The following is a 20,957-nucleotide window of genomic DNA, read 5'->3' as shown; positions in this document are numbered from 1 at the left end:
CCACAGGGCATTGGGCACATTCGACGTGGTGGTGGGAAAACGAGTTTCTTCCGTCGCCTTTTCTCTCTTACTCGCGCTAACATTATGTACACGCTCTGAACCACCCCCGACGCGGTGTGCGCGGCACCAACCCACAGCAGCAGCAGCAGTGGGAAAGTCGAAGGTAGAGGCAACGAAAGCTTCGCATTAAAAACTACCCGCCAGCAAGCACATGACACCGGCCAAGCAGTCTGCTTATAGCGAGCCGCAGGCGGTAGAGCATCAAGCCGCACGGTTTGAACGGCGACAAGCGCTCCACGTTCGAGCAAAAAGAAAGCCAATATTCGATGGTAGCAGTTATAGCAGAAAGCCTACCGAAGCCGCTTCATCTATTGCGAATCAACCCAGCAGTGCGAGATAGCATGGGCAAATATAAAGAGTGGGTTGTGCGCCGTCATTCCAACGACCTGTCGAGCACGGATGATTCCTAGTCTAGTACACGGGACGCCGCAGCGATTCTTAATACCGTGGTCACGCGTCAGAAAAAAGGAAATGTGTAGGGCCTGCGGCTTTAAGGCGGCAGCTGTTAGCTGCAGCGCAAGCTGGGCACGGATAATGTCGCTCAATAATTTTGAAGTACAGAAACGCTTTGATCCAGCTGACAACGCCAGCGATGGGCTGATCGGTGACATGTGACCTTGCTCCGCCCCTTTGCCGCCATGAAAGTGCCTGCGTGCAGGGCGAAGAGCGCGCGTTTCGCATGTTGTGCCATGCACGTTGCTGCGATAATATCGTTCGGGGAGGGCCGAAATGCCTTGTTGCTGTGCGTATGGGTGCGCAAACCGGACGGAGGATAGCAAGAAGTTATTTTGCATCCCGCGTGGCAACCAGAACCTAACCAGAAGAAAAGTTGGTTGCACAGAATTGGACGGAAGGACTGAACCGTCGGTAACTGCGCGACTATGCGAGGAACGTAACGTAGAGCGATACGAAGGGGCGAGAGAAAGTATACACCTGTGTGTGTGTGCAGAACTGCGATAGTATTTCATTCGCGCGCATGAATGTTGACGGCCGAAATTTGTAGAGATTATTGATTTTAGAGCATTATGAGCCCGTTGACTAAGCAAGTGCAGTATGACCTAGCATGCAAGTAAATAGCGGGGCAGAAATGCATTAACTCGCTGACAAATATCCGCATTGCATTACGTGCGATAAAAAATTACAATTTTCAGCAGCGAATTCTACTTTTACACTTTCCTGTGTTTGTGCGCGCGTTGTTAAATGCACTTCACAAGATGTCCAAAAAGTCATTTCCAACTGTGCATATCCTAATCATATTTTGTGCATAGCATATGTGAATATATTCCTAAGTGCCAACATAACTCTGCTTTAAAAACAAATACTGCATTGCCACTGCTACTGGACATCAAATAATAAAGTATAAATAATTAAATTCAATTATGGGGTTTTACGTGCCAAAACCTATTTCTGATTATAAGGCACGCCGTAATGGGGGACTCTGGAAATTTTGACCACCTGGGGTTCTTTAACGTGCACCTAAGTCTAAGTACACGGGTGTTTTCGCCTTTTGCCCCCATCGAAATGCGGCCGCCGTGGCCAGGATTCCATCCCGCGACCTCGTGCTCAGCAGCCCAACGCCATAGCCGCTGAGCAACCACCGCGGGTATAAAGTATAATACAATATATCAAAGTACATTACATACAGCAGCGAGCTCGTTCCTTCCAAGTTTCCCTTACACTCGAAGTTGTTTCAGTAATCGGCGGTGCCATTTACTGATGAAGAACACACAACTGCAAATTAACACAAGAAAAACGCCAAATGCGATACACGGATTGCCAGCAAAACACAGTGCAGTAATAGCTAGGCCAATTCGCGTGCTTTTCGAATAAGGGCCCTCTAATTCTTAAGGGGCTTTAGCGGTGCACGGAGGCGAAAAGGCATAAACACAACAATGCGCGTCATGTATGCGGGGCGACCTCGCACGGTTCACGAGAACAGTCAACCGCATTCATGCACGCGCACACACTACGCTAAATGTTGGTGTTCCGCGAGTTTAGATCGCGCTGGCAGCCCGAACACGATCGAGGAAGACTGGCTGACACGATCCATACCGCCGCTTTAGATTGTCACGACAAGTTACACTGGCTCGTAGTACTGAACCACAAAACACAACAGTCGTCGTGTAATCGCTACACAACAAACACACTCAGCGGCAAGAAGACTGCTGGCGCACTCGTTTCCACACACACGCATGATGTTTAGTTGCCGTGAGGGTCGCACGTTTCAGCGACGTTCTGTCGAAAGACTTTCGGTCCAAGCGACTGTCAGCCTTCTTTTTTACACGAATTCCTCGTTCAGAGTAACCGCTATGTGTACGCAGCACATCTACAAGCAAAATAATCCACGGAGCAAACGGAATTAAGCGCAAGCAATCACCAAGGTTCGCGCGGATAGACACGAAACACGTCTCGCATTGTTTTCGGCTCCGACTCCGTGTTGTTCACCCGTCAAGTGCTTCGACTCCTTTATGAAATGCAAGCAAATGAACACTTCACGCTCTTAATTATCTGCAGATAATTTATGCTGTGAACATGTAATGTAATTTAATACGAGCGCAAATGAACGAAATGTAAACATGCGGAATCGAGGCGTTAAAGCACCCATTCCGCTCTCTTGGCCGTTTTCCTTTCAGCGCTCATTTGAACTTAAAGGACTAGTTTTAGCAGTTTGGGCTCTTCTTTCGTTTTTCACCACAGTCAGGCACAAGTAAGTTTTATTTCCGGGCATGTGCAGATATTTTTTCACCTCATGAATGCCGCGGTTTAGCGTGGGCGCCGTCTGCTACAGAAAATTTCTAGGTGGCGCACGCGGCAGATGTCGCTGACTTAAAAATTATAGAGGGACCTTAAGCACGGGAGAACAATCCCTCCCGCGTCAACACCTTCCGGCACCGCGTCAAACGTTACGGCTACAGCGGCGTCATCTTGCGGTGCTCCCCACGATTAAAGAGCGCTAAGCCGATGCTAAAGGTTTGGAGAGGCTGCGAGCTAAAAAGGACGCGCATGCGAGAGCAGACGCCTCAAAGCCAGGCGCCTTTTTCACTAGTTCGCACGGGCCCACGTTTTTTTAACCGAAGCGATGTGTCATTTTATTGTGACCGCGACTGCAAATCGCCAACAAAAGAAAACATCGGGTTCTGGTTCCTTCACACTGCGGCGGTTTGATTGCCTGCGTCCGTCTGCTACTTCGCGACAGCGCAAAGTGCTGACTACTGGCAATTCTATTGGCATTCTACTGCTGGCGAAACTACTGGCACTAACGTGCCCCTTCGTCCCGACCTTCAGTAGCAGAGCAGCCGAACGCCGCACTAGAAATTTATCAAGCATTACAAGCACCAGCGCTAGAACCAAGGTGTGAAGGCGAAGTTTGACGTCACTCTGGGTATTCTCGTCGTGAACGCGCGAAGCGCGATAGCAGCGCCGTGGTGCGGCCACGCGGCCGTTGCGGCTGCCTAAGCCATGGTCCCTTTTAATCAGTCCGCGACTCTACGTTTTCGGGCGCGGAAACAATCATAACCTGCAGTAGTCTAGCCGACAGTGATCGCACTCTAACGCGGTGCTCCGCCAGCTTCATCAAAGAACACTGTTCTTGCTTCCACCGGAGGCACGTTTCGGGAAATATGGGCCAACTGGCTAGCACTTGCAGGTCTCGTTATGGGTGGGGCGCCAGGCGTGAGGAGCGCCGACTGGCTCAGGAACCCTCGGCGGGAACGGAGCCACCAGAGCCACTGGCTTCGCAAGGTGGTGGAAGCATCTCGCGAGCAGCTGGACCGAGTAAATCCCCTTCGCAAGAAGCACAGCCTGCCGTCGACCCCACCAGCCACCACGACATCGAAGACTTCTCCACATCGGCTAGCGTAATGACACAGCTGTCCCTGGTTCTCATGCAACCTGGCGCTGGTCCGAGCCAGAAGCCTGACGATATCGGGCAGGTCTCGCCGGCGAACGACCATGAGACGGCAGTGCCTGACGATGCCGTGCAGACCCGCAGCTTGTTCTGCTTCGGCTTCTGAAACACGGGTACGTCGCTTCGCTGAGGCTTTTTCACCTGAAGGCTTCAATCACCAAATATCATCTCATGTCTCGGACAGTGCTTTTAATTTCGAAGGCGTGCTCCTGAGTTTAGGCACTGTCCTGATAAGAAATCTTATTCTTTGTTTCAGGACATCGAACGTTTGGCTTTTGCTGACCCGTTCCCATTTTTTTTTCCGAGCGCAGCTGCTTAAGCGTTGGTGTTTGATAGGGGTGCTTGTGTTGCAACAAGTGGGGCCTGCCTGGCGTACTTATCTGGGAATTGTACCCTATGAGAAACTTCCACATATTAGCGCGGGTGTATTTTGAAACATTTATATCGGTGTCTCGGAGGAAGGCGCTGAACAGGCGTAGAACTATTGCTACGGGCGTGTACATTTTATCGAACTTGTTATTGAGCCCATACAGCGCAAGCTTACAAGGCATTAGATTATCAGCGCAACATGCCGCTTCATGTTTGGCCTCATTAGCTTTACGTGGAATAGCGTCAATAATCAACAAGGTAATCTCACCTTAGAGAGGCACTCCGATAGTCCTCAGCATCAACGCATCCTAGGTTGCATAATTCTTTCAAGCTGCATGCTTTGCCACCACTCTAATCCGCTGACAAAGCACATCCATACTACGGTGGCTGGAGCTTTATGCTGAGAATATAGCAAGAAAAAAATTCCTGCTCGTTATATCTCGTGAAGCTAAGTTATGTGTGCTATAATGTGTGTTACAGCATTTTCGCCAGATTTTGATAGTACTATGGCGCCACCGTCAAGAAACTGACGCCATCACACAGACTACAGCGTCATCCTACGTAGTATGCATGTTTCAAATCTGATCTAAAGTACGTACTGAAATCTGATCTAAGTAAGTACATAAGTACCGGCAACGTGACCGATGAAGACATGGGAGACCCGCCGTGGTTGCTTAATGGTTATGTTCTTGGGCTGCTAAGCACGAAGTCACGGCATCGAATCCCGCCCGAGGTAGCGGCATTTAGATCGGGCCTAGCTAGAAGAAAAAAGGCCTAGAAGAAGCCTAGCTGATCCAAATTATGCAGTAGTCCCCCACTACGCCGTGCCTAGTAGTCAGATCGTGGGTTTGGCACGTAAGTCCCCACAATTTAGTTCTATTAAAAGGCGTCAGTGAAAAACATGTTTATTTTTGCATGAGACAACTTTATTTGTATGTGACGCACGCACCGTAACCGCTTTCTCGCTATGTGCGACTCTGAAGAACGCGATTACGCCTTTATGACTGTCCTACTGTCCTTATTCATCGTATCAGCATCCAAACAAATGCCCTCGTAGCGATAACTACTCTCACAAGTATTCGTACAACAGTCCGAACAGTTTATTATATTGCATACCGCGTGCTCTTGGTCTGCTGAGCTCTGTATTAATGTCTACGCATCCTTCACTCGTCGTAGTAACAGTGCCAGGGAACACAAGAAACCAGACGAAGTACGACACGTACACACGGCGCGCCCTGTGTACGTGTCGTTCGTCGTCTGGTCCCTTGTGTACCCTGGCGCTTTTTAACAACGAACATGAACCAACAAGCTCAAAAATGCGTCTTGACGTTCACTGGTCGCTGTACCAACAGGACTTCAGCTTACGAGCGTGATGCAGGGAGCGGGCTTGATAAGAATTTACGGCACCACACATGTTGCAGGCAGCACCTATTTTTCGCACGTTTATAGATAGCGCTTTCAGGTATAGTATGTTGACCAGATGTGAAATATGCGATGAATTGAGCCCCATCGATTTGCCCGTCTACGAGTTACCAATACAGTTGCCATATGCCCCTGATTTTGTCAGCGCTTGTTTGTGTCTTCATTCCCTACGGTCTGCGTACATGGTGCACTGCCTATTTCCGTTATGTATGTGTGCTAACTCGTCCAAATACCCGCTCTTATGATGGTAATATTCCCCTGACATTACAGCAACAAGCCCAGCTTTGACAGCCCCCACTGTCGGCTCTACTTGGAGGGTGGCCAGGCTGCAAGGATGGAGATCTCTTCTTTCGCACTCTCTCATAATCATCCCTAGAGCTGTCTTCGTATAGCTTATCATGTCTGACGAGGTGACCGTGCCGAATAAAGTGATGTCCATGTGCTTTCACGTATCATTATTTCTTTCTATACGCAAGCGCACTGACGTTGCTAGACACGCGGGCAGCCTTCTCAATGACGCAGTGCTTCTTACCACCGCCCTTTCACGCAAATTTTTGGAATATTTATCTTACTTCACCGGCAGTCAATGCGAGTTTCGCACTGTATTTGTCGCATACGTGTCGTGCTTGGCGCTCCTAAAGCTTTCACACATTGCTAAAATAGCAGAGAAACTGAGGTCGCGAGGGGAAACTTAGCATAGAAACTGATTTTTTAAATATATATACAGGAAACTTAAAATTAAGGCAATCTAATTAATTTCGAAGTTGTGTTCACTATACTGACACGGCATACTTATTTATCTGCATTCAGTAATAGAATTTCACCAGCTAACAAATGTTAAAGGTTATGACTACGCTGAAGACGGGCTTTTCTGTATCGCAACTTTCTCGTATGTTATCGATGCTTCTATGTGTTGTCTATGCTGTCGCCGAGCCTCGTGTAATCAAATCCTGTGCGCGACTGAAATAATGGCGCACATTCTAGAACCCATGAAAGCACCAAGGATTACACTGGAAGATTCATTGAGCCATCTATAAATAGCCGACGCGTCTGAACCGCAGATCTGACTTTCGACGATGGCCCCCTGCGCTCGCCGCTATCATTGTGCTTGAGTGTTACTTGTTTTGCTGGGCACATGTGTGCCCAACAAAGAGTTAAATTTGCAACTCGGTTTTGATACTGTTTGGTCTTCACCGTCACTACAACGGGACATCTGGTGGAGGTACTTTTCTGCCCGTGTACTGGACGCCCCCGTCCAACAGAGAGCCTAGTCCAAAGCGCGAAGAAGACGCCACCGCCACCCTGGACCATCGAGCTACCCACATGCTACACAATTTGCCAAGGGAGCACGGGCTTCTACCAGAGGTGAACAACAAGAGTGTAGCCTTGCCAATTGCCACCATGAGAGACCGAGCATCGCCTGCAGCCTTCGTACTGCAAAAGCCCAGGGAACGACCTATCTACCGTGGAGCTTCGTTCGGCGATGCGGAATTCGGGCCGGAGACATTTCAAAGCGTTTCAAACCCCAACATGGGGAACTCTGCAGTCAAATTACGCCACGTGTACTTCTCTTTCGAGGGCATCGCAAAGACATAGTTTGAGAACCGACAGGCCACTTTAAGAACGTGGGGTCCATTCAGAAACTTCCCGAAGACGTTTACAAGCATGATTCGAAGAAAGGGCTGAACTACTCTCGGAAGTCGGAGTGCAAATGCCCAATGAGACGGTCACCATATTCACAGAAAAGATTACCCTTCTTTTCCGGCACGCCGGCCCTGAAATGTCCGAGGAGAAATAAGTGCGCTTCTTGATGCCGGGAGTAAAGCAAGAACTTCTTGCCGGACTTATCCGCAAGCCGCTGAACACCATAGCTTTTTCACAACCGCAACGACCATTGCGAAAACTGCAAATGCGCACTAGGCAATATAATCATGAAGTACTGACCCCACAGTGAGAACTTTAAGCACTAGGCTCTGACGACCCTGGAGAGCCCACCAATACAATTGTGCGCGAAGAACGGCGAAAAATGCTTCCTTTGTTGCCAGCTCAGGTGGTCTCGATCAGTGACATGGTCAAGGACGAAATTCGACGGTGACTGGAAGCTTGCAAAGAGCAGCCCTAGTTGCCGCCTCCTGAGCCGGAAGCAATGAGTCCACTCGCCGTCAAGGTTCCCCTCCGCACCCACTCCAAATTCCCGTGACGCCGCAATTACGTCGACCGTCGCCCCCGGCAGCTCACCTGCCCGTCGCCCAACGCAACTACCCAAGTAGGACAGGTGTATGGCGCGCTCCAAACAACCGTCTACCGTCGATGCCCATACCGCGATTTCGGACTATGAGGGTTTGCCGTGAACGCGGGATGCCCGCAGCAAAGTGATCGGCCTTGTGATATCGCCGACTACCTCGCCGCCACTCATGAGAGCCCTCTTTACCATCCCGTTCGCTGTCAGGAGGCCGCTACCTATCACCGCCGGGCCGACCATACCACGGCCCAGCCTGGGGCTGGTTCGTAAGCCCAGATTTGGAAAACTAAAAGCAGCAACCGATGTAGGTGCACCATCTATACGCCAAAATGCCGAAGAATCTCCACTGCCGACCACGATGCTTAAACATCTATCTATTCGACGTAGCAACGACACGGCGCCATCCCAAAGAAGCCTCAAAGCCAAGCACACGCCGACAAAAAAAGACCTGACGACGCGACTTACCAGCCACATATCAACCCGAGACAGTCGTAATCCGGCGCTATGTCCTAATTGCAATGCAAAGCCAAGAACTACTGACCTTGACATTGTTATCGATGGCAAAAACGTCACCGCTCTAGTCGATACAGGAGCCGACTATTCTGTCGTCAGTGGTCCGTTCGCCGACAAGCCCAGGAAAGTAAAACACTGTTTGTGAAGGCCCTCAAAGCATGACTGTTAGACGACATGTGCACCTCATAACATGGACTCGAATTTACAGGGCAAGAATTATCGTCCATGAATGGGCCTGGCCTGCGACCTTCATTATTCTCCAACAGTGCTCGCGAGTCGTGATTTTGTGCATGGACTTCCTGAATCAACACGGCGCGATCGTCGACTGGAGGAGCAAGAGCATAGCGCTATCCGAAGGCCATGTGTACCGCAGTAGAGTTCTCTCAGTCACCATGTCTTGAGTGCGCTCGAAGATCAGATCAGCGTGCCACCTCACTCCAGTATCATTATTTCCGTTGGCACCGAAACATGCGCAAACCTAGAAAGCGTCGTCGAGGGCAACCAACATATGCTGCTCGACCGCGAAATTCGAGTCACAAGAGGAATCGCTCGACTGCACGGAGGAAAGACGAAGGTAATACTGAAAACTTCAGCCAAGAATTGAAACACCTGACGAAGGCCACCAAGATTACCAGCATCGAAGAAGTTACAGTAGCCAGCGTCACGCTGGTCCACTGCTATTCAGCTGAAGCTACAACGACGGTCCGTGTTACTTAACCAGCCTTAGATATTACCCCAAGTCTTCCCAGGCATAAGCTAGCGTAGCGAAAAGGCCGGCGCAAGCAATGCGAGGACTGCTTCTCGTCGTCATCAAGGATTCGATAAACCCTACTTGCTAAGTAAGCATGACATAATAACCGAAGAATGTGCTTGACCACTCTGCCAGAGCCCTTACCTAGTTTTGACTCGAGAACGTGAAGCTATAAGCCAACAAGTCGACGAAATGCTGCGCGACAATATCATCCGACGGTCTCAAAGCCCGTGGGCATCTCCTATAGTCTGTGTGAAGAAAACGATTACCGTCGCCTGAACGAAAGCGCGAAAAAGGATGTACCCCTCCCATAGATAGACGACGCATTGCATTGATTGACTCTGCAATGAAAAGTATCTTTTATCCGTGGAACTCATGACAGGCTACTGGCAAATGGCTACTGGCTACTGGCAGTTGACGCGAGGGATAGAAGACCATATTTATCATGCCAGACGGTCTTTTGAATTCAAGGTCACGCCATTTCGTCTTTGCTCGGCACCCGCAACTTTGCAGCATGTAATGGACAGGGTATTTTCTGACCTGTTTAGTCTACCTTGATGACGTCATCGTGGTTGCCTGAAGCTTAGACGATCACGTTAAGCGCCTTGGGACAGTACTAGAGGCCACAAAATCATCTGGACTGAGCCTGAAGCCGGAAAAATGCGGCTCGCTTACGAAGAACTTCTCTCCCTTGGCCACGTCATCAGCAAGTCGCTATTCTTTTCTCATACGCAGAAAACAGCTGCCATTCGAAACCTTCTGCAGCCTGTCGACAAGAAGGCAGTGCGCAGGTTTCGGGACCCGCTGCGGTGGCTTAGCGGCTATAGTGTAGCACTGCTAAGCACTAGGTCACATGTTCTAATTGTGGCTACAGCGGCCGCATTTTCCTGAGGGTTAAATGCAAAAACGCCCGTGTCTCCCGCATTGGCGGCACGTTAAAAATCCCTTGGGGGAAAAAATTAATCCGGAGACCCCCACTGCGGCACGCCTCATAATCAAGTTTTGGCACGTAAAACTCCCGAAATCAATTAAAATGTGCAGGTTTCTTGGTCTACGTGCCTACTATAGGCACTTTGTCAAGAACTTCTCTGGTATCTCCGGACGTCCGACTCTTCTCACGAAATTCGAAGTCGAATTTGATTGAGGAAACGTCGCAATTCCAGGCATTCGAGGAAATAAAACGACGCCTGCAGTCACCACCAGTGCTCGACCGCTTTGACGAAGACGCTGATTCCGAAATCCACAACGACGCAAACAGTGTAGGACTCAGTACTGTCCTAGTCCAGAGGAAACACTGACTTGAAAGGGTCATATCTTGATCTAGCTGGTCGCTGTCGAAAGCGGGATCCGGTTATTCAACGACGACAAAGGAATGACTTGCCCAAATTTGGGCTACCCGGAAATTCAGCCCTTACCTGGCAGGCCGTTCGAAGTCGTAAGGGGCGGCCACACCCTCCGCTGGCTAGCCAATTTAAAGGACCCTTCAGGATGCCTAGCACATTCAATTCTCTCACTGCAAGAATTCGACGTCACCGTGATATACAAGTCCTGAAGAAAGCACTCTGATCCCGACTGCCTCTACCGCGCTGCTGTTCAACCACCGCCGCAAGGCGACCAGGAAGACGACTCTTTCCTAGGGACAATAAGTGCCGACATAGGCGCCGACAACGTGGGGATATCGGGGCCCTCCCCCTTCCCAAACGCACATCTAAAGTGTCATTACTCGACCTTTTTCGAAAACCCACATCATTTAAGGTTTCTTTTGACTTGTCTTCACCTTCTCACTTAAAATTTTATTGTGGGTAATAGCTTAATTCATTATTGTTGGCACGGATGTCCGTCGCTTTTAATTCATACTTTCGCTCAGCAAGTCCTAACAATAGGTGGACATGCGCATTGGAAGCACCAGCGGTGGCTGCCTCATCGGCATTTTCTCACTTAAACACTGTTTTAAATTTCATGTTGCATGAAATATGCGGTCGAGTGCTGCAGGAAACATAAGGATGGCTCTTCTTTGTCCGAACGCACGCCATTTGAAACCCACGACGTTTGCCGCCTTCTAAAATTTCGCCTGGAGAATACGTACTTCGTTGAAGGAAAAAAAACCAGTCACAAAAGACAAAGGACAAGAAGAGATGTTCACACCACAATGACTGGACTATCAACTGTGCTTTATTAGAAACGGCATAGTACCAGCAAGGCCAGCAGAGCATGCGCAACAGCAGAACCACTGTAGTACGCTTCCTTTTTTGCCCTTGCCTCTCCCAAGAATCGCCACATTGCTGAACAATGGCTAACAGCCACATTCATTGCAATGGCGAGGCAAGTTTGCACCCCAGGGAGGTGTGGTGCTCACGCAACCGGTCAATAATACATCGACCATTTTGGCCTGTGTAAACTCGCTCGCATGTGAGAGGGAACTTATACACAACTTGTGCGACACATGCCGTGGAACGGTTTTCATGCTGCGTTGTGCAAACGTGGTTCCTTGCCCTGCCTCGAGAAATGCGCGAGCATAGACCCGAAAGCTTGCAAGGAACGGAAAACACTAAACTTACTCCTTGCTTGGCCGCAACCTTTTTGATGTTGTGGCTCACTTTTTGCACATACGGCATACTTCGACTTTCCTACGTTGCGTTGCCCCAACATGTATTAATGACTGGCTGCGTGAGCACCACTCCTCCCTGGGGTCCGATGATGGTGCAAACTTGCCTCGCCATTGCAATGAATGTGGCTGTTAACCATTGTTCAGCAATGTAAGGATCCTTGGTAGAGGCAAGGGCAAAGAAGAGCGAGAAATCCTGGAAGCGTACACCTTTAACTCCGCCTATTGTATTAGAACTATGCGAATTTTTTTTTTTGCGGTAGCAAGTTCGTGAGATGTCCTTTAATACAGAGGCCATGTTATGATTGTTCTGAAAAGTCATCACGCTATAGGCCACGAATTAGTTCCCTTGACGCCACCAGATGATGTTGCCCTCCGCGCATCTCGGCGCAGCCACTCAGCGGAACACCCGGCAAACGCGGCGTCGCCGGCGCGCAACCGCCATAGAGTTAATATAACCAACTCTGCAGGAAAAGCTGGGCCGAAAAAGTGGGAACCACTAGGGCGCCGCCCTGTTGCTACTTGACAATGTGGCCAGCCCAATTACTATTGAAAGGGCTGAAAACAAGTACTGGTCGCCTCATGCTTTGTCATTAAAGAAGCATACCTGATCGCTTTAAGAAGGTGATGTGGGAATATTAAGTTCACAGAAAGCGCTTGCTAAGTGCGTAATGTATGTAAATCACGTGTACGAATTTATTTAATAAAACATGGCGCGAATTTCGGTTTCGAATCACTGTGTTTTTGGATGCGTAGTAGTTTCGTACAGATTAGGTTTGACATGTGATCGCGTGACGACATCGGACGCTATGGTACATTCGTGCCTTTTGTGCCATCCAAGCCCCGAAGTGCTCTATTTATTTATTTTATTTATTTATTTATTAGATACTGCCAACTGCCTCTTGGCAGTCCAGGCAGGAGCGAGTGAGTACAAAATCGGCACTGCAAGTCAAAATAACAAAAACATAAGTTACAAGGAACCATGAAAAAAAAACACTTAATGATACAGACTATTGCGTCGGTAAAGCCACGTTGTAGAAAATTACAAGTGAATCACATGTGAAGCATATACCTTCACATGTAAGCAATGTGTCTTCTTGTTCAGAACATCACGCGAGTAGACAGCCCTTGTGATGCATCACAATCGTTTGAGAAGCGTCACAACTAGTAGAGCATTTTTTTACATGTGGAGCGGTGTTTTTATTTGCCGGTTTCCCTTCCGTAGGAATTTGCTGGACAGGTGGACCAGCGCACCAGAATTGTACTGGCGAATCTACAAGCAAGTCATAGAATCCGTTTAATTGTTGCACTTTGAATGATCATGCTTCTACAGCAGCCACAGCAGAAAAACAGCCTGATGCCGAGTATTTCTGTGCCAGGAAGCAATCAAGAGGCGAGTGCCTAATACGGACGAAATCAAGTGCATGAACCCACGTATTAATCGTGTAGGTGTTTTATTAACTGTTCAATATCTTCCACACTTGCTTGCGTGCCATTTCATGTGGCATATCTTTTCTTGTCACAAATGTGTGCAGCGAATCTATTTGCATGATCGACTCCGAGCCTGTGGCACCGTTCACTTGCACTTGATGCTATGTCGTTTACATGTATCCATAAACTGCAGATATGCACATCAGATCCCTACGCGCATTTTCAAAATTCAATTATTTTAGACAACACGCACATATGCAATACTTACATAATCTTAAATACCATTAAACAGCTGGGACACATTTTTGTTGAGTATACTCACAGGTAAAATAAGTAGGTCATGTGGACACCTCCAGCTCATTTTCCTTAAATCAGTGTGCACAAGAGGTATACAAAATATTTTTTTTTTCTCGCGCACTGATTATCTTGCTGTATAAGCAAGAGAACCCACCACATTAGTGCAACATATATTGTACATCACACTAATATGTACTTTAATTTACGAAGTTAGATGAGTTACCTTTATGGCTCTATCAGCCAAATCACGCTGCTAGCAGTATTCATCAATCTTCTATTGGAATTTGCAAATATTCAATGAAACATGTTTCCCTGTGATGCAGATATGCAATGGCAAGCCAATCTGCGTGTTCCAAAGGCAACATTTAAGCTCTAAATTAAAGAAGACATTTCTAGTCAGAAACAAAAAGCAAGAAATGGTGAATGCATAGTATCAGAAACCCAAGGTACAGAAATTATGAGAAGTGTCGAATGATTTTAAGGAAAGAATAGTATTTGAAAATGCAAGACTCTTTAGTGGAGGTAAAGCACTGTAAGTACTTCACTGTAAGCACTGTCACTGTAAGTAGACTACTCTGCGAAATTATGCGAGTAATGGGATAGCAAAAATGGGTCAGGAAATGTGTTCTTTTTCTGCAAAACGAAAGCTGATGATTGTCATTACATGAATCACCTTAGCATCATGAGACTGGTGCTTGATAAATTTAGAAACAAACCAACAAGCCACGGGGAAAAAAAGCAATTTAATGATACTCTCTCCACACTGGGGTCAATAAAAAAACGGATCACATTTAATGTGTACATATCAGAAACCTTGTGAAACAATAAAGGAAAATATCAATTTATAGCTATGGCACTCGCCGCATAGATGTGGAGGCCTTGCATTAATAGTGACAGTTACCACTGCATAACAAATTGGAAGCATCCATGCAGGTAAGGGTGATTCTTAATATTTTTGGCTACCACTTCGAATGCCTCCACCAAATGTTAGCAGTGCTGCGCGCAACCATACCAAGGATGTCACAGCAACATCTGCCGGTAAAAAATAAAAGCGGTCAAAGTGCTGGTGCACTCTGGACACTATCTCTGAAAACTTTTAGGCAAGAACAGCGAAAGAAGCAGACATAATAACTGCATTTATTTCCATAATTCCCCATTTGAATGGCCTTTTCTTCTCGCTTGGACGATGCCTACGCCTAGCCACAGCTGCTTCCTTATACAGACTCTACAAGCCAATACGCCGTGGAGGCAAATGCAGGTTAGAGGCAAGACGCAATGGCACTGTTATTTACATTCACCCAATTTCTTTCTTTTGCTTACGCTGAGGCAGCCAACGCACCTCAAACAGCCATCTTGACTGCGGGTGTGTCAGCAGATTCCTGTTGTACATATGCTCATAATAAACTTGAACTTGATAATAAACTTGAAGGCAAATGGGACATTGATGCATTGCTTTTTTCAACATTTAGTCTACACATACATGTTATACTATGCATCACTACAGAGCCTATTTTGAAGCTTCCCTCTATGTTTTTACCTTTAATTATGGATGTGTTGTGTGGCCCTCAATGCTGCAGTTCACGTTGTAGCAGCTGCTTTGTGTATTGCACACTAGATTAAGCTTGTGATATCCACATGCGCAAAAGGCCTATGCTTCTCTGACAAATACAAAATGAGGTTTTACGAACAGTTCCCGGTGTTACAATAAAGAAAAGCAAACAATATCACCGTGGAATTATATTTATTACGGTAACGCTTAGGACAGTTATCTTTATTGACAACTTAAATTGGTCCATCCATCATGGGAAGCGACGTGTATACATATAGAAAAAAGAAAAAGATGTATGGGGCGGATAGGATTAGACGCGGTACGAACAAACGTACCTACAACGTCCTCAATACTCATTCCTTTAAGGTGCCGTAGCAAAGCGTATTATGCATACAGTTCATACAACTAACTCTGATATTACTATACGCCCGGCGACGCGAACTATGGCAGCAATGGCGCAGTCCTTGCCGAGGCCGTTCTTCTTTTACATCCAGGTTGGTAACTCAACCTCCCTTTACTGTAAGCGCTCTAGCAATCGCGCTTTGCTGCTCGTCGCATGCCCGGACATTTTGTGGTGTTTATTTACCGACTGTGTACATGTTACAAGGTTGCTTGGGATGTCCGAAGACATTGAGCCTAACCCTGGCCCTGATCCCAGTGGTAGCACTAACCTGGTTCTCAAGGCCATTGACTCTCTTGCTACTAAAATGGATGTGCGTCAGGCTGAGCTAATCTCAACTCTTAATGAAGAGAAAGCCAACCAAGAATTACTTGAGGAGCGTATTACAAGCATGAATGCCAGATTAGCGTACGTAGAGGAGAAAGTTGCTGCACTTGAAACTCGGCAGGAACCTCCTCATATCCGAGGCATTATTACCGAAACCATGAAAAGTGAGAATGCATCGGTGCAATCTCGTCTGGACGATTTCGAGGACAGGTCAAGGAGAGATAACTTGATTTTCTATGGTATCGCCGATTGTACATGTACCTCTGAAACTTGAAGGGAAACAGAAAAACAAGTTCGTTCAATTATTGTGCAGTTTCCCCGCGCTGCGATTACCCGAAGAGGGAATTGAGCTTGCGCATCGCTTAGGCACCTTTATAAATAACAAATGTCGACCAGTTGTAGTGAAACTGGCATCATTTGAAGTAAAGGAAAACCTATTAACACAAAAGAAGAAACTGAAAGGATCCGGGGTATCCATTCAAGAAGACTTGTGTCGGGCAACTAGAATGACTAGGAATAAGTTAATTGCATTTGGGAAGTCCTCTGGTCAATTGTATCATTTCAGGTACACCAAATTGTTCATCAGGAAAACGTGCTACGTGTATTGCTCTCAAACCGATACTGTTTATGAAGTTCAGCAGAACAGTATTGTTACTCCCAGTGGTAATATAGGCAGCAGCGCAATAAATTTCCCTGCGAATACCCCATCCCCCGTTTCGAGCGAGCATCGCGCGGCCGCGCAGAATAAGCATGACAATGATTACTCTGTGCTGTTCACTAACACCCGCTCCATCATGAATAAGCAAGATGCCCCGTCTGCGCTGATCGACACGTGTAATGGAGACGTTGTTATAGTCGAGACCTGGCTTTCAGATAAAACTGAAAATTCGAATTTTTTCGCGTGCAGTAAGGCTTACAATATCTATAGAAGTGACCGAATAGGACGATGTGGCGATGGGACCTTGATCGCTGTTTCATGTGATATCACCTCTTTTGATATACACGTGCCTTTGCAGATTGAGTTCTTGTGCTGTTTTGTTCACATAAATAACAAAGACGTGATATTTGCCGCTTGCTATCGACCACCCGACAGTACATCGAAATTTTGCAATGAACTATTTGACTGCCTTAACCAGATCGTTGTTGAATATCCAGCACCACCAATATTTTTGATCTGTGTTTTCAATTTCCCTGGACTTGACTGGGCTGTTGACTTCCCATCAGTGACTCTATCCTCATCCCAATGTTCAACCTTTCTTGATATATGTTAGACCTTTGGCCTCACCCAGTTTGTTAAACAGCCTACCCGTGTCACTGCAATTTCTGCCAACATCCTTGACCTGGTCTTCACCACATCTCCTGATTAAATTTCTTCATTATCAGTTATACCTGGTTTAAGTGATCATTCCGTGATTCATTTTGTAATCCCTCACGCTCGCCCCAGCGTTTAAAATACTGTAAGAAAATTTATGACTACAGCAGATTTTTTCGCGATCCTTAAACTTCAACCTTAAACAAAAAGTAAACTTTCCTGCACGTGGCTCAAACACCCTGACCTGGTCCTCACTTCTCTACCCGAATACATTCAGTCGTTAGCATGCGTCAATGGGCTGAGCGATCACAGTATTGTCCTTTTCAATTTGCATATCCTTGTTCCAAACAAACAGCGTTCAATAAAATTAATACGGGACTACAATAAAGCTAACTTTTCCAAAATTAACAGTGAACTAAATATATTTTTTTTGCATACCCAAAAGGAACTGTTTTCAGAAGGCCTGTTGACGGAACTGGCTGTTGTATAAGCAAAAGCTACTCAGCTTAATCAATAATTACGTACCCCTTGTTTGCATTTGAGTTGTCATGGGAAAGCCTTGGTACACAAACCAACTAAAAAAACTAGCACAAAAGAAAAAGCGCCTTTTGAGAGCGGCAAAAAATTTGGTTCTGCCCCGAAATGGAAGAAATACTTCAACTGCCTGTGCGAGTACAACAGCCTTCTGAAGTTTTCTAAGAAAAAATTTTATCACCAGGATCTTCTCAATATCATCCGTGTAAACCAGAAAAAATTTTGGAAAATACTCGCACCAAGTAGAAATCAGTCGCATAATATTACCAAAACTAATCCTGATGGGTCCCATGTTCCAGTTGAAGAGCGTTGTGACGTCTTAAATTTATACTTCTCTTCCGTCTTCCCTTGGGAATCTTCCACCAACATTCCTGTTTTACCAAGGTTTTGCGGCGCTGAAATGCCTCCCAGTGATGTAACTGCTGAAGTTATCGCGAGCCTAATCAATAAACTTAAGATATCTAGCTCCCCCGGACCTGACAACATACCGGTGAAGATACTGAAAGCCACTAATGTTATTTGTAGCCAGATATTACATATCATTTTTACCCAGTCTATAGGCGAGGGTACTATGCCCAAAGGCTGGAAACCAAGCAAAGTAACCCCCGTCTTTAAATCTGGTAAACGCTCTGACCCATCCAATTATCGCCCGTTCTCACTTACATGTATTGCCTGTGAACTTTTAGAACATATATATTCCCATATAGCGTCCCACCTAGACACAAATACTTTTTTCTTTACCAAACAACATGGCTTTCGTCCGGGCTTATCATGCGAAACACAACTTTTTGAATTCACCACAGATCTCCACCTAAACTTAGATTCTTCATTTCAGACTGACGTAATTTACATAGGTTTTTCAAAGGCTTTCGATCGCGTCCCTCATCGTCGACTAGTGTCCAAACTTTCATGCCTTCACCTCGACCCACTAATCCTATCATGGATCATCTGCTTCGTCACAGATCGCCTCCAGTTCACCTATGTTGGCGGCCGCTGTTCACATACTACCAAAGTAATATCGGGCGTACCACAGGGATCCGTCCTCGGCCCACTTCTTTTTCTAATATACATTAACGACCTCCCAATAGACATATATTCTACAATACGTCTATTCGCCGATGACTGTTATTTACCGTCGTGCCACTACTGACACTGACCAATCCATTCTACAAAATGACCTAAATTGTATTGACAAGTGGTGCTCACGCTGGATGATGGAACTAAATGTCTCCAAATACAAATTAATGCATGTACCACGTAAGCGTTCTATATCCAAATTTCCATACTCTTTAGGCGCTGTGAATTTATCTGAGGTCGACAGTTACCGCTACCGTGGCGTTATCATCACTAACAAACTAAATTGGTCGAACCCCGTTCTACAAATAACAGCCGAGGGCTCAAGATCCCTTAACTATATTAAAAGATCCCTATCTTTGTCTCCTCCGTCGATTCGTAAACCAGCATATGAAGTTTTCATCAGTACCAAATTAGAATATGCGTCTACAATTTGGAATCCCCATCAAAAGTACTTGATTGACACTTTAGAAACTACTCAAAATCGTTCCTCCTGTTTTATCTTATCGAATTATGGCAACACTATCAGCGGTACTAACTTGAAATTATCTATTGGTCTGCCCCTTTTATAATCAAGACGTATGATTTGGAACATCTGCCTATTCCATGAATTGTACTATAAATTCCTGACCTTCGTTCCTCGCTCTTATTTCCACCCGTGCGCTCATCACATCGTCTATTCATTTCTTTAAGTATCGAGCGACTTCATGGTTCTACAAACGCTTTCAACAAATCCTTCCTTCGCGTTGCAATAGAACAATGAAACTTGCTTCCGGAATCCGTTTTTGAGCGAAACCCTTCGATTTTCGAGAATTACTAACCACCCATATTTTCAACTAATTATGCAAAAACCTGTGTGTTTTTTCAGTGTCTTTTCAGTTGTTGCTTTTTGTTGCTTTGTACATGACCATTCCTTCGATGTTTGTATTATTGATTCCCCCCCCCTTATGTATTAACCCACATGGAGCCCTTAAGGGAATAATAAATGATGATGATAAATGATCATGAATAACGAGTTACAAAGTTTCGCCGATTTCTTTTTTCCACAGTTCTGGGAAAGGTCTATCGCAGAAAACTGGCTCTTTTTCAAAAACAAGGTTGAAACACAAACTGAAAAATACATTCTGACCCGCCTATTATCTCCATGCAATCGGGCTCCTTGGTTTAACTTGTGTTTAAAACGGCCTCTTAACAAGAAAAAACGCATTTTTTGGCGCTTCAAGCTGTCTGGAGAAACCAAAGAAAAAGCTGCCTACGTAGCTATCGCATCTGAATATAATATGGCGATCCGCTCAGCCAAGAATTACTTTTTTTCTGAAATACTACCACATCTGCTCACAACTAATCCGAAGAAGTTTTGGAACGTTATCAACATACGCAAACCTAAAGAAATTGTTCTGAAAATTGACGCCTGATTTCATATCCCCCGTCAGCTTTGCTCAACGGTTTTTAACAAGACATTTTCGCTATTTTTTTCGGACGATTTAATAGATACTTCACCGTGCGCACGTACCCTTACGTACCTTGAGATGGAGCCGATTTAGATCGACGTTGGTGGCATATACAATTTGATTAAATAGCTCAATTTTCCTCATCGGCAGGTTTTAATGTCATAAATTACAAATTCCTTAAGGGTACTGTAGCGTATTCATCTGCTTTCTTCTCATATATTTTTACACAGTCTTTACAGAGTTCAACACTTCTGGAACACTGGAAAGCGGCGAAGGTGATTCCAGTCCACAAGTCTAGTGATATACATAACCCCTTAAGCTACCGGCCGATCTCCGTAACTTCTATTCCATGCAAGTTATTAGAGCACATAATCTACTGCAACCTGATTAGTTTTCTCTTGCCTAATAAATTTTTTGCATCACAGCAGCATGGTTTTCGTGAAAATTATATTGTGGGACTCAATTATTAACCTTTACTAATGATTTGTCTTCCGCTTTAGATCGAGCTTCAGTTATTGTTTGCACCTTCCTTGACTTCGGGAAAGCTTTCGATACCGTCTCACATCGGCTACTATTACTGAAACTTAGCGCACTCCATCTTGAATATAGCTTGCTTAAGTGGACTCAATGTTTCTTGCCGAATAGAACACAGTTCGTTTCTGTTAATGATCATGACTCTAAATCATGCAATGTAATATCCGGTGTTCCTCAAG

General features: G+C 46.0%; 1 long non-coding RNA gene across 1 annotated transcript; it reads left to right on the top strand.

Moving 5' to 3' along the window:
* Nucleotides 1-3,462: 3,462 nt before the first annotated feature.
* LOC126516863 (uncharacterized) lies at nucleotides 3,463-6,204 on the top strand. Its single transcript, XR_007596149.2, has 2 exons — nucleotides 3,463-4,080; nucleotides 6,029-6,204. It is a non-coding gene; the product is annotated as an uncharacterized lncRNA (long non-coding RNA).
* The last annotated feature ends 14,753 nt before the right edge of the window (nucleotides 6,205-20,957 follow it).

Source organism: Dermacentor andersoni, chromosome 1 (assembly GCF_023375885.2).
Source record: "Dermacentor andersoni chromosome 1, qqDerAnde1_hic_scaffold, whole genome shotgun sequence".
Lineage (NCBI taxonomy): Eukaryota > Metazoa > Arthropoda > Arachnida > Ixodida > Ixodidae > Dermacentor > Dermacentor andersoni.
This window is presented reverse-complemented; position numbering and strand designations above follow the sequence as displayed.